The sequence below is a fragment of the Marmota marmota genome, unplaced genomic scaffold (assembly GCF_001458135.2).
Source record: "Marmota marmota marmota unplaced genomic scaffold, marMar, whole genome shotgun sequence".
NCBI lineage: Eukaryota > Metazoa > Chordata > Mammalia > Rodentia > Sciuridae > Marmota > Marmota marmota.
Genome location: NW_025999968.1, coordinates 30,260,609 through 30,273,280, shown reverse-complemented (window position 1 = coordinate 30,273,280; position 12,672 = coordinate 30,260,609). Strand labels below are relative to the sequence as shown.

The 12,672-nt window shown below is 29.3% G+C and overlaps 1 long non-coding RNA gene and 1 other non-coding gene across 2 annotated transcripts in view; both read left to right on the top strand.

Annotated features, from left to right (window-relative positions):
- Window positions 1-12,672, top strand: part of LOC125616917 — a 764,349-nt gene that overhangs the window by 215,865 nt on the left and 535,812 nt on the right. The gene's annotated exons all lie outside the window — the stretch shown is intronic.
- On the top strand, window positions 7,669-7,775 carry LOC125617024. The gene has a single exon (XR_007347881.1). It is a non-coding gene; the product is annotated as a U6 spliceosomal RNA (small nuclear RNA).

Here is a 12,672-nt window from a genome sequence, read left to right as displayed (position 1 = left end):
ACACAATGAATACATAAGGAAAGATTGAGGCTACATATTTTACATATCTTGTATGAGAAAGAAAAGGTTGTTTTAAAAGCATAGTAAAATTTTTTTGCAAAATGCAAAACAAAAAATTCTTCACAAATTAACTTGTTTATGTTCAGAAAGTTGGTCCAGCAGTGTGAACAGAGAGATTTTATATGCTAAACAGAGAATTAAACAAAAGTGTAATCAACTTTTTGTCACAGTGACTAAAATACCCAATAAAAAATTTAGAGGAGGAATAATTTATTTTGTCTCACATTTTCAGTCCATGGTTGGCTGACTGCATTGCTTTGGGCTTGCAGTGTGATGGAATATAATGGTGGAAGAGCATAAGGAAGAAAGATGGTCACCCCATGGCATTCAGGAGGTGGAGAGAAAATGTGAGGAGGCAGCATTGAAATATAATCCACAAGGGTATGGTTCCTGTGACCTACTTCCTCTAGCCATGTTCCAATTGTGGACAGTTACAAACCATACTAATCCATTCAAATTATTTATTCTTCAAAGGGACAAATCCACTGCTTCATTTCACTTCTGAACAGTTCTGAATTGCCACATGAGCTTTTCAGGAATATTTCATATTCAAACCAATACTTATATAAATCAGTTACTTTTCTTTAGATAGGCATTTGTGATAGTTTATTTATTTGTCTGTTTATCATAGGAGTTTCAATTCTTTGGCTCAAGGTATTCTCCTGCCTTGGTCATCCAAATAGCTGGGAATAGAGGCACCACTGGGCCCAGATTTAACTTTTGATTTCTAGTTTTATAACTCACACGACTGAAAAATAAACTCTAAGTAGAAGCAAGAATTTATGACTATGTTCATAATTTGTACTCTCAGCACCTGAAACAATACCTGGCACAAATATCTGTTAACTAATGAAATAAAATTAATTCTTCAGTGAGATATATTGATGTGGTTTCTTGTACCTCAATTTTTAAAGCACAAAAAGGAATTTTATGTTTATACATTATAATTCTGTTTTGGGTTTGTTTGCTGATTTCAGTAGTGAATGTTTATTAAATTAATTGATACCTACAAAATTCCTTTATTATTAAATTTACCTATAAAATGCAATACTTTTAGCACTATATAAATTAGCTGCTAATTTATAGAGTCAACAAATATTTACTTAGGAGCTATCTTTCTGAAGTACTCTCTTAGGCATTAGAGAAGAATTGATAAACAAGACACAATCCTCACTGTCACAGGAAACATGACTTACAATCATTCTGGATAGATACTTTTTATCCTCACAAAACAATATTTTAGGAGCTTTTCTTAAGGTTATTTAATATCTTTTAAAATTAAATCTTAATTTATGCTATATTTGATGTCATATTTTAATTATGTAAAACTGCTCTTCAAACATTATCAAAATTGACCAAATATTTGCTAATTTAATGAGAAAAAAAAAACAACATATTATGAACCTCATGTGCCAAATTAACAAATAAATGGTACATATATTTGTCATACCAGTACACGCAAATATTTATTATGATAGATTATATATATATATAATATATATATATACACAGAGAGAGAGATGGATAAATAGATATGTATACAGATATATACTTTAATTCTATATTTTTATATATGGAAATTGTTGCAAGTGATTCAGTATTATAAATACCAGAATGATCAATACATTTCAGGGTATATGTTATATTTCATTTATTAAAGTTATTCTAACCTTCTTGATGTGTCAATGCTTAAAACTATTGGTATTATATTTTTACATAGTGTGACAAACAATATATAAATTTTTATGGCTCTATCTAAAAAAATAATACCAATACTTTTAAGCAGAGAAATGGATATTTTTTTCTGCTTAATAGTTCAATGAAACACAGAAAAATGGATAATTTTGTTAGTGTGACAAACAATATATAAATTTTTATGGTTCTAACAAATTTATCCATTTTCTGTGTTTTATTGAACTAGGGAATTTGATTTCAGTCTACTTTTTTAAAATTTTATTTTATTTATTTACATTTTATGAGGTGCTGAGGCTTGAACCCAGTGCCTTACACATGCCAGGAAAGTGCACTATCATTGAGCCACATCCCAGCCAGACATTACTTTTTAAAATAGTAACTACAAGACTTAGAAATTGAGGGGCTGAGGATGTTACTCAAGGGGTAGTTGCTGGGAGCCATTAGCCAAGTAGGTATGACAATTTCCTTGCCAGCGTACCCCATGTTGCTTAGTGGAAGGACTCATGGAAATAGGACATTTTGCAGTGACATTGCATGTAGGTGACCTTGCTCAAGGACCAGGGCGGATCCGGGTTTAGGGTGTTCCCGGTTTATAATCCGGGTTTAGGGCATTCCTGGTTTAGGTTCCAGATTTAAGGTTTAAGATTATTCCTGCTGGGAATAGGGCGTATCCTGCTGCCTGAGTTCCCCTTGAGTTCTCACGGGATTCAGACAGTATTTTTTGGGAGACAGAAGCCCAGTGGGGGTGGATTTGGGCAGAGAACGTGGATTTCCCCAGAACGTGATTGTAGACAGCTGGTGTGAGTTCAGGAATAAAGAGTTACTGTTTGAATCTACAAGCTGTGTGGTGGCTCGTGATTGTGTGCCCAGCCAGACTGCGGCAGGTAGTACCTGGCATGTGTGGGGCGCTGGGTTCGATCTGCAACACCACATAAAAATAAAGAATAAAGATATTGTGTCCACCTAAAAATAAAAAATAAAAAAAATAAATTTTTTTTTTTAAAAATTGATTTACTTTCCTTGAACAAAAATTGATATTTTAATATTGTAAAAACTGATATTTTAGTTTTGTGCTCTATTTGTCATATATATTTACCTTCAATATTTCATTAATTTATAGAAGCATATTTATTTTTATCAACATCTATAGTATCTGAATATCCTATAGCTATTACTTTCTTTTTATTTTATATAAAAATTTTTTAACCACAAGTTCATTCATCTTTTAAAATTTTTTCTATTATACAGTTTTGAATGTATAGATTTTTATATTATATATATTTAAGAAAGTTTGACATATATTCATAATTACAACATTATTAACTAATATTCATTGATTGTCACAGTTACAAAATAATTATGGAATAAAACATTTCTGCCATTGAGATCATAAGTCTTTCTTTTGCTATATTTTGAACCAGTTGTTTAGCAAATCAATATCTACTACAAAGAGGCTCTGCCCCTTTTGATGAAAGATCATTTTTGAAGCTAAAACATATAGCATCTTACCAAGACGCAGAATATATACATATATATTTACATGGTAGTTAGACCATTTTTAGACTCTCAATTTCATCTGAGAATCTTACTTGGCTGTTACTCAGATATATCCAATAAAAATATATGGAAAAGATAAAACTAAAAACAGAAAAAAATAAAGTTGTATGGCAAATGTTCTGAAATCCCAAGAACTCCATACATTCAAACAATCCTTGTGACTGGGACTAAGTCCCATTGAGACCTGACTCATTGGGAAAACTGACCTATTCCATCAAGTTATGTTTTACCAATATAAAAACAAAAATAGTAACTTTTTATTTAATTTTTTTTTCTTTTCTAAATGATAGCAGCAATTGAAAATACGCTAATTTCTTGTTAAATAATTAACAAGACTGGCTCTGGTTTCTTAGATATTTCCTAAACTTACTTTCAGAATTACTTATGATACTATTAAATATTGGCCAGAGGATGGTACTTACTCTTGTACTTCATGAACTTTCCTGGGAGTGAAGAAGATACATATCTTCAATAATCCAATGGAGGAAATGAAATGTTTCATCTTTGGATATTATGAAATACCTAATAAAAAATTCACATGCACTCAAAGCAGGAAGAAGTACATAACATTGGAGCCTTGTTCAGATTTTCTCTGGTTTGCAATTATATACATATACATACACAGAGATATATTTTTTAAAATATATATGTACTTTAAAAATTATCTATACTTCAATATTATTAATTTCCTAATTGAACATATTTTGTTTCTGAGTTACCAAGAAGAACATATTCCTTTAATAAAATGCTGTTCTTTCCAGGCACTATTGAAGCATAGTCCTTAAAAATAATATTTAATTATTTCATCTTAGGAACACAAAATTTTAGAATTTTACATTAAGCTTACAGATTTTGGGGTTTTTATTTTAAATCCTGCAAGAAATATACTAAAAATATAAAATATTCAAATCTACATGTGTATTAGTCATATAATAGTTAAGTGGGAGCTATAGACCTTCAAAAGAATGTCTGATTCCTATCACATTTATTTTGCACAAGTCTATAAATTTATGCTATTGAATTAATACCCTAACTGGAAATTTGAACAATGATGTTCTACATAGTCCTCAAGAAATTTCAGGACCTCCCAAAATTATTGAAATAATTATGTATTTCCGTACATTTATTACATAAAATGTTTTTACCTTAGAATAATTCTTTGCATATAAAGTTTTCTTTTCTTTTACTCCTTTTTTTAATTTTCCTTTTTTGTTGATTTTTTTTAGCCTTGGGAATAATTTTAGAGCATTCATTTGAATTATATTTTAAGTATTAGAGAGAAATTTTTCTTACAGAATAGTCAAAAAGAATAATGAAAACAATTCAGTGATTACAGTATCTCACAGTTATTTTAAAATAACATGATGCAAAATATTCCTGCGTATATCTATTATTTATCTCTTATAATTATGGTATATCATTCCTCTTGATCTCATATATCCAGCTCTAATGCTTTCTTTTGTAATTTCTCTTTCTACTTCTCTGAGATCTCTGATTCTTCTATTGCTCTTTCTATGCCCTAAAATAAGGCAGAAAAAAATATTTATTTAATTTACTGCAAATTAACTCACTTAATGTGTATGAAACAAAATCCATATGTTTCAATATGATAGCAATCAAAATTTAAAATATTTTACTTTTACCATATTTTAATATAATTAGTAACAATAAAAATTTCTCTATACAAACTCCCAAATTTCATCCCACTTTCAATTTGGTATTCATATTCATTAGATAGATTCTTTATAATGTATCAATCCTAATTTACTACACATGTTGAAAATATGATATTTTATCATTAAATTACTGACTCATGTCTTTGTGATATGTCTTAGATTAAATTCTGACACAGTTAAATTTGAACTTATTTGTCATTTTTGGTATATCATTAAACATTTTATTTGGGATTTCCATCTATAATATCATAAAGATGTGTAAAGTGAAGTGGTAACTTAATTTTACTTTTTCATTTGTTAAGAAGTATATAAACAGGAGTCAATTTCTGTTCCCTTGATACATGATACATAATGCAACATCTATTTTAAGTTGATATATATATATATGTTTTAGTCTGTTTCTGAGTTTCAACTTCAAATTGATTGTTCTGTTTGTCTTACAGTAAACCTGTAGTATTATTTTAAAGATATGAAGAATTTCCATCCAGCATATTTATTGGCATATTTCAATAATCATAAAAGGGATCTTTTATACAACATCATCAATATTGTTATTTCCAGAGACAAAGGAATGATGCTGAATTTTATAAGTGCCTCTCGTAGTCAGCTATTTTTTTTTTTAAGCTTTGGTCATTTGCCTGAAGAAGCTTTTATTGCCTGATAAAATTTTGCTTCTTAATTTTCAATCATAATGATGATTTTTTATTTTACTTGTCTGCTTTTATTACTTCCAGTAATATGCTGTTTAGTATAAGAGATATATGGCAACATTTATTCATGAATTATTTGTAATGGTAATGATTCTTTTTTTTTTTTTAGAGAGAGAAAGAGAGAGAGAGAAAATTTTAATATTTATTTTTTTAGTTTTTGGCAGACACAACATCTTTGTTTGTATGTGGTTCTGAGGATCGAACCCGGGCCGCCCGCATGCCAGAGGAGTGTGCTACCTCTTGAGCCACATCCCCAGCTCTGTAATGGTAATGATTCTAAATTTTGAAATATAATAAATAAAATAGCTTAGTAGAATATCAAATGTTACAGGACTACTTATTTTACCAAGAAATATATACTGTTTGAATGTAGGTGGATATCAAATGTTGTTTAATTTATTTTCTGCCATTATTGACTATATCATGACATGATGTTGAACTTTCTAATGATTCTATTTGCCATCTGTACATTATTTCAAATTGAAGTACAAGTTCAAATATTTCCCCTTTTTTAAAACAGGGTTGTTTTTGCTTATGAAATTCTCAGAGTTCTTTTAAATATCTGGTTAAATATCCTTCACCAGGTACATTATTTTAAAATATTTTCTTCCAGTATATGGATTGTCTTTTTATATTGCCAACAATATCTTTCAAATGGCAGTTCTTATTTTTTATGTAATCAAATATTTATCATTTTTTAATTATAATGATTTTAATGATTTGTTTAAGCAATTTTCCAAAATGCATCAGTTGAACTGCATATACTTTTTCCTATGAATCTCTTTTGGACATCTGTTGAAAAAAAATGTGTAATACACATATAAATGTTGTATTCTTTGACAATGGTCTATTCACTCATTTTAAGATTAATACCACACTATCTTCATAATAAAACTCAATGTGTGATAGTTAAAGTCCTCCAACATGGTTTTCTTTTGGCTACTATAGCTCTTTACATTTCTATATTCACTTCAGAATAGCTTGTTAATTTAAGTGAAAAAATATGCTATTTTTTTCTTGAATTATATTAAATCTAGATCCTAATTTAGGGAAAAGAGAAATCTTCACAATTTTGCTTCTCTAGCCATGATCATTGCATATCTTTGCATTTGTTTGAAACTTAATTTTCAATAATTTTTTGTAATACAAGATTTATATCGTTGGGAGTCGCCCTGGCTCCAAAGACTAACTTCCCCATCCCCAAAGAAGAGCCATCCAATGGTGAGCCCTGCTGGCTCACATGATCCTTACCCACCAATCAGACTAGCCCTGCTGGCTCACATGATCCTTACCCACCATTCAGAAAGCTCCCCATGCCAACTGTCAAACCTTTCAACCATTAACCTGTCATAACTGTCAAACCACCCCCGGCTCTATAAATATGCAGAGCTGTTCCTCAATAAATGGGCATTTTCTCTGATGACTAGCCTTGTTTGTTCTTTCATATATACCCTTTGTTAGGTTCAACCCTAGTAGTCAATGTTTTTATGATGTTGACAACAGTCCTGGTTCAATTTCAGTTTACATTACTTAATTATAAATATATGGAAAAATGATTGTTAGAAATCAAGCATATAGTCTGTATCTTTAATGATCTTCACATTATTTTTTCATTCTATCCCTAGATAATTATGTCATTCACAAAGAAGAAATTTTGATATCCTTATTTCCAAATTAGCTGACAATTTTTTTCTTAAGCAATTGCACTGTTTAGATCATCTATAACATTGCTGAATAAAGGTAAGGAGAGGGGCTTGGTAGCCTAGTGGCTGAAATATTTAATATTTTCATAGATGTCCTTTCCCTGGTTTAAGTGTTTTCCTTTTATTCCTAGTTTATTGAAAGTTTTTTTTTTTTTAATTTTTAAATCAGGAATGGATGGTAAATTTCTTAAATGCATTTAAAGCATCTTTTGAGAAAACAATGTCTCATTTTTTTTTCTAAATTTCACTGATTAGAATATTAATGTTGTGCTCGCTTCCGCAGCACATATACTAAAATTGGAACGATACAGAGAAGATTAGCATGGCCCCTGCGCAAGGATGACACGCAAATTCGTGAAGCGTTCCATATTTTTAATCAATGGATGTGTAACTGATGTGATTCTGCAATCTGTATATGGGGTAAAAATGGGAGCTCATAACCCACTTGAATCAAAGTGTGAAATATGATATATCAAGAACTATGTAATGTTTTGAACAGCCAACAATAAAAAATAAAAAAAAGAATATTAATGTTTAAGCAACTTTGCATCCTTGGGATAGACTCATTTTTATTGCCATATTATCTTTTTTTTGCATGTTGTTAAATCCAATTTGCTATTTAGAAATCCATTGATATGTAGTTTAACTTATTCATAATGAATTTATGGTTACATTATCAGAGAATTTGTGTCAGCATATAATGAATTAAAATATTTCATTAGCAGAGTGGTTGTTCATGCCTACAATCCCAGTGGGAGGTTGAGGCAGGAGGATCCTGAGTGAGGTCAAAGCCAGCCACAGTAACAGTAAGATGTTAAGCAACTCAGTGAGATCCTTTCTCTCTATAAAATACAAAAACAGGCTGGGTATGTGGCTCAGTGGTTGAATGCACCTAAATCCAATCCCTGATTACCAGCCCCCACTCCCCAAAAATGTTTTATCTTCAATTTGGGGGAAAATACTTATAAACTTAGTATTAATTCTGTTTTAAATGCTCCATAGAATATACCAGTGTAACTATTTAAGACTTGAGTTTTCTTTGCATGAGGAATTTTTACCTATAATTTAAAATTAGGTATATTCAGGTTATCTATTACTTATTTGATGAGCATTGTAATCTTTGTCTTTAAAGTGATGTGCTCAGGTCATCTCATTTGTCAAATTTTTGGTATATATAATTTTAAGATAATATTTAGATATTCTGTATTGACAATTCATGTCTTCTCTGCCTTTTAAAATTAATCTAGCTAACAGTTTAAATGATTTTGCTAATCTATACAATTAATTTTGGTTTTATTGATTTTCTATTGTTTTAGTTTCATATTTAAACAATTTCTTCTGGGGTATTTAGTAGTCTACCTTCTGCTAAGTTTAAATTGAATTTACTTCTCTTTTTAAACTGCATAACAGTGGAATATGAGGTAATTAATTTGAGGCATCTTTTTACTCATAATATAACCAGGTAGTAATAAATTTATATCTAGAAATATCCCACTTTGGAATTTCACATTCACTCAATTGAAATTGTAATTTCATTGTTTTTGCCCCATGATCATGATTCTACTTCCAAATATTTGGGAATTTTCAAGATATCCTTCCTATATTGATGCTTAAGTTATTATGTATAGCCATTATACATTTTTTAAAAATATTTATTTTTTAGTTATAGGTGGACACAATATCTTTATTTTATTTGTGTGTGTTGCTATGGATTGAACCAGTGCCTCACACATGCTAGGTGAGTGCTCTACCTCTGAGCCACAATCCCTGCCACAGAATACATTATTATTGATGAATATTTTCAGTTTATCAAACCTTATTTTAGGCCTGAGATTATCTTATAAAGTTGGAAATGTTCCACATATATTTAAAATGAATGTTTCTCTTCTGTTGTTGGGATGAGATTTAATATGAATATCAGTTCAGTTAGATTAATTGATAGCATTGTTCAAATCTTCCATTTTTTACTGCCTTTATGTGCACTTGTTTGATGTATTAGAGAGAGGTTATATAATCTCTGTTTCTTCTTGGAGTTCTATCAAGTTTTGCTGCATGAATTTTTAATCACTGATATTAGATACAACACTTTGTTTTTTACTACTTTTCCTTAGTGAATTGAGCTGTTTAGCATTATGCAATGTATATTTTTATTCCTAATAATAATATATATGTAATTCTTTCTTTGATACAACTTCTTTTCATATCTCCTTTTCACTTTTACTAGTTGTTTGGAATAGATTTTTTTAATATTTATTTTTTAGGTGTAGATGGACACAACACAATGCCTGTATTTTTATGTGGTGCTGAGGATTGAACCCGGGTCCTGCCCATGCTAGGCAAGCACCCTACCTCTGAGCTACAATCCCAGCCCCTGAAATAGATTTTTTTTAAATAAATAAGTTCTTTTATATTTTATTTTTATTCACCTTGGTTTATTTAATTCTTTTAAATGTTTACTATGTATTGAAACATTACAGACATTTACATATTTGTGAGGTAAAAATCATGTTATAATATTCAATACAAAGTGAAAATAATCCAGTTAACCTCTTAACTTCTTCATCACACCAAATATTTAACAATTTTTTGTAAGAACATTTGAGATTTACTCTTATTTATATTAAACACTGCCCTTAACTATTATCTATATTCATCACACTGTGTGATAGACCCCCCCCCCAAAAAAAAAGAAATCAGACATTCCTCCTGAGTATTTGTACCCCTTGATTATCAAGTTCCAACTCCCAAGCCCCAACTTTTAATGACCACTACTCTAATCTATGCTTCTGTTTTCAAATGTTTTGTTTTTTTACATATAAGTGAGTACGTGCATTATTGGTCTTTTGTGTTTGGTAAATTTGCCAATATTCTCTAATTCCATCCATGTGTCACAAGGGACAGAATTTTTTGTATTTTGATGCTGATTAGTATTATATTGTGTATATATTTTATACTTCCTTTATCTATTCAGATATTAATGGACACAGGTTGACTTTTTAGCAGGTGTTATGAATTGTGTTGCACTGAGCTTGGGCAATCTGGACATCACCTTATCATCTCTCAGTTAAATATTCAGAAGTAGTATTGCAGAATTTTATGTTAATTCAGTTATTTATTTATCGAGAAATTGCCATACAGGTTCCCAAACCAGTTTTACTATTTTAAGTTCTCACCAACAGCATATGAGTGTTCTCAATTCTCTGTATCTTTATGTATACTCGTTTATGTTGTCTTTTTGATAGTTTACATTCCAACATATCTGAGTTAATATATTCTTGGGATTTTGATTTTCATTTCCCTGATGATTAGTGATGTTGAGCATTGATATTTTGTCTGGTCACGTTCTTTATTGCTTTATGGTTTACATTTTGTAAATAATAACTTTCCATATTGTGATATTATACTAATTCACATGTAATATAAAAGATTTAATATATATATATATATATATATACTCATTTAACATGTATACTAATTAGCATGTAGTATGAATGTAGTACATTTCCATTCTTTTTCTTCCAGTCCTAGTATTACTATTGTCATACTTATTATTTCCGTATATTTTATAAATCCCATGATGTATTATTATTATGAATGAATGGCTTTATCTGTTGATTATATTTTAAATATGTTAATTTTATTAAATAAAATCTTTAATCACTTCATCATTTTTCATTTCTTTGTGAGAGTACAAGTTTCTCTGTTAACGATATTTCTTTTACTTGAAAGAATTCCTTTCATATTTCTTGTAGTGTGGTATGCTATTGATAATTCTGTCTACTTTTGTATGTCTGAAGAAGTTTTTATTGAACTTTAAATTTTAAAGGTTTTTCTACAGGGAAAATAAGTCCGTGTTGATAGTGGCTTTTCGTTTGATATTTTAAAGTAGTTGTTTCACTGTCAGTAGTTTACAATATTTTTCATAAGAAATGTGCTGCTTAGTTCTTTGTTCCTTTGTTTTTCCCTCCATGTTTTTTTTTGTGCTCTCTCGCGCACTGTCTCTGTATATCTCTCTTTCTCTCCAAACAACTTTTTTTTATAATGAATTCAGTTATAGTTGTTATCGCTTTCAGTTTTATTCAGATTTATGTATCTATGAGTTTGTAGTTTAATCAAACTTTAACAAATTTTACCATTGACCTTTAAGAAGGTTTTCATTCTTTTTTCCGTATTCTCCTACAGCATTCTAATTTTTCATGTATTTTGATAATAAGTCATCCCACATATGTGATCTCTTCCTTGTATTGAGCCCTTTACTCTATGTGTGATTATTTTGGATAGTGAATACAGCTATTTGTGTACAGTAGTTTTTCCTATACCACGTCTGATATGATGATATTTCTGATTCCCTTAAAGTACATGTAAGGAAATATAGCTTTATTTCACATTTTATTTACTTTTCTTTTTGTGTGTTTTTTTACAAAACAGTTCTCTTCTTAGCCTCCTTAAACTTTTATCTAGCTTTTTGATCATATGGACTACTTAGCAGCTTTCTAATTTTTGTGATGCAATCATTGTATCATCTATGTTGTGTTTACATCAATTTGGAATAATTTGTTTATCTCTTTACGGGCTATAATTGCGTAGATTTTTATTCACTGAGTGTTTTTGTTCAAATGCCAAATCTTATGAATTTTAACATGTTGGATGCTGGGATGTATAAAAATATTACCTTGACTTTTTTATATAATTTTAAAATATTTAAAATATTTAATTTTTAAATAAAAAATATAAAGTGCTATCTCCCACTAGCACCAAATATTTTGTATTGTATGATAATATTTGCTACTAGAATATTCACTTGATTTATAGTTAATTCACTAATTAATTTATAATTAATTTATAGTTAATTCATATTTTAAGTTAAATGCAGTACCTTGATTTAAACTTCTATTTTGAATTTCCTCTCCTTCTTGCCTTTTTTTGATTGATCGAATTCCTTCATCAATTAATGTGTTTACTCACGCATTCTTATATTATTTCATTTATATGTATATAATTCAATAGGAATCATTAATGATTGGAAAATCTTTTGAAAGAACTGCATTAAGTAACTTTACATACAATGCAACAACCTATTAGCTCTTTAAGCCCATTGACATTCTACTTACATTTTACATCAATGCTGTCATTCATAAGCCTCAGGAGACTTTTTTTCTGAATTGTTGATGTATAATTAATGCATTTTAATTGTATATATTTAAGGAGTATACCTTGATATTTTGATATATATATATATATATATATATATATATATATATATATATATAT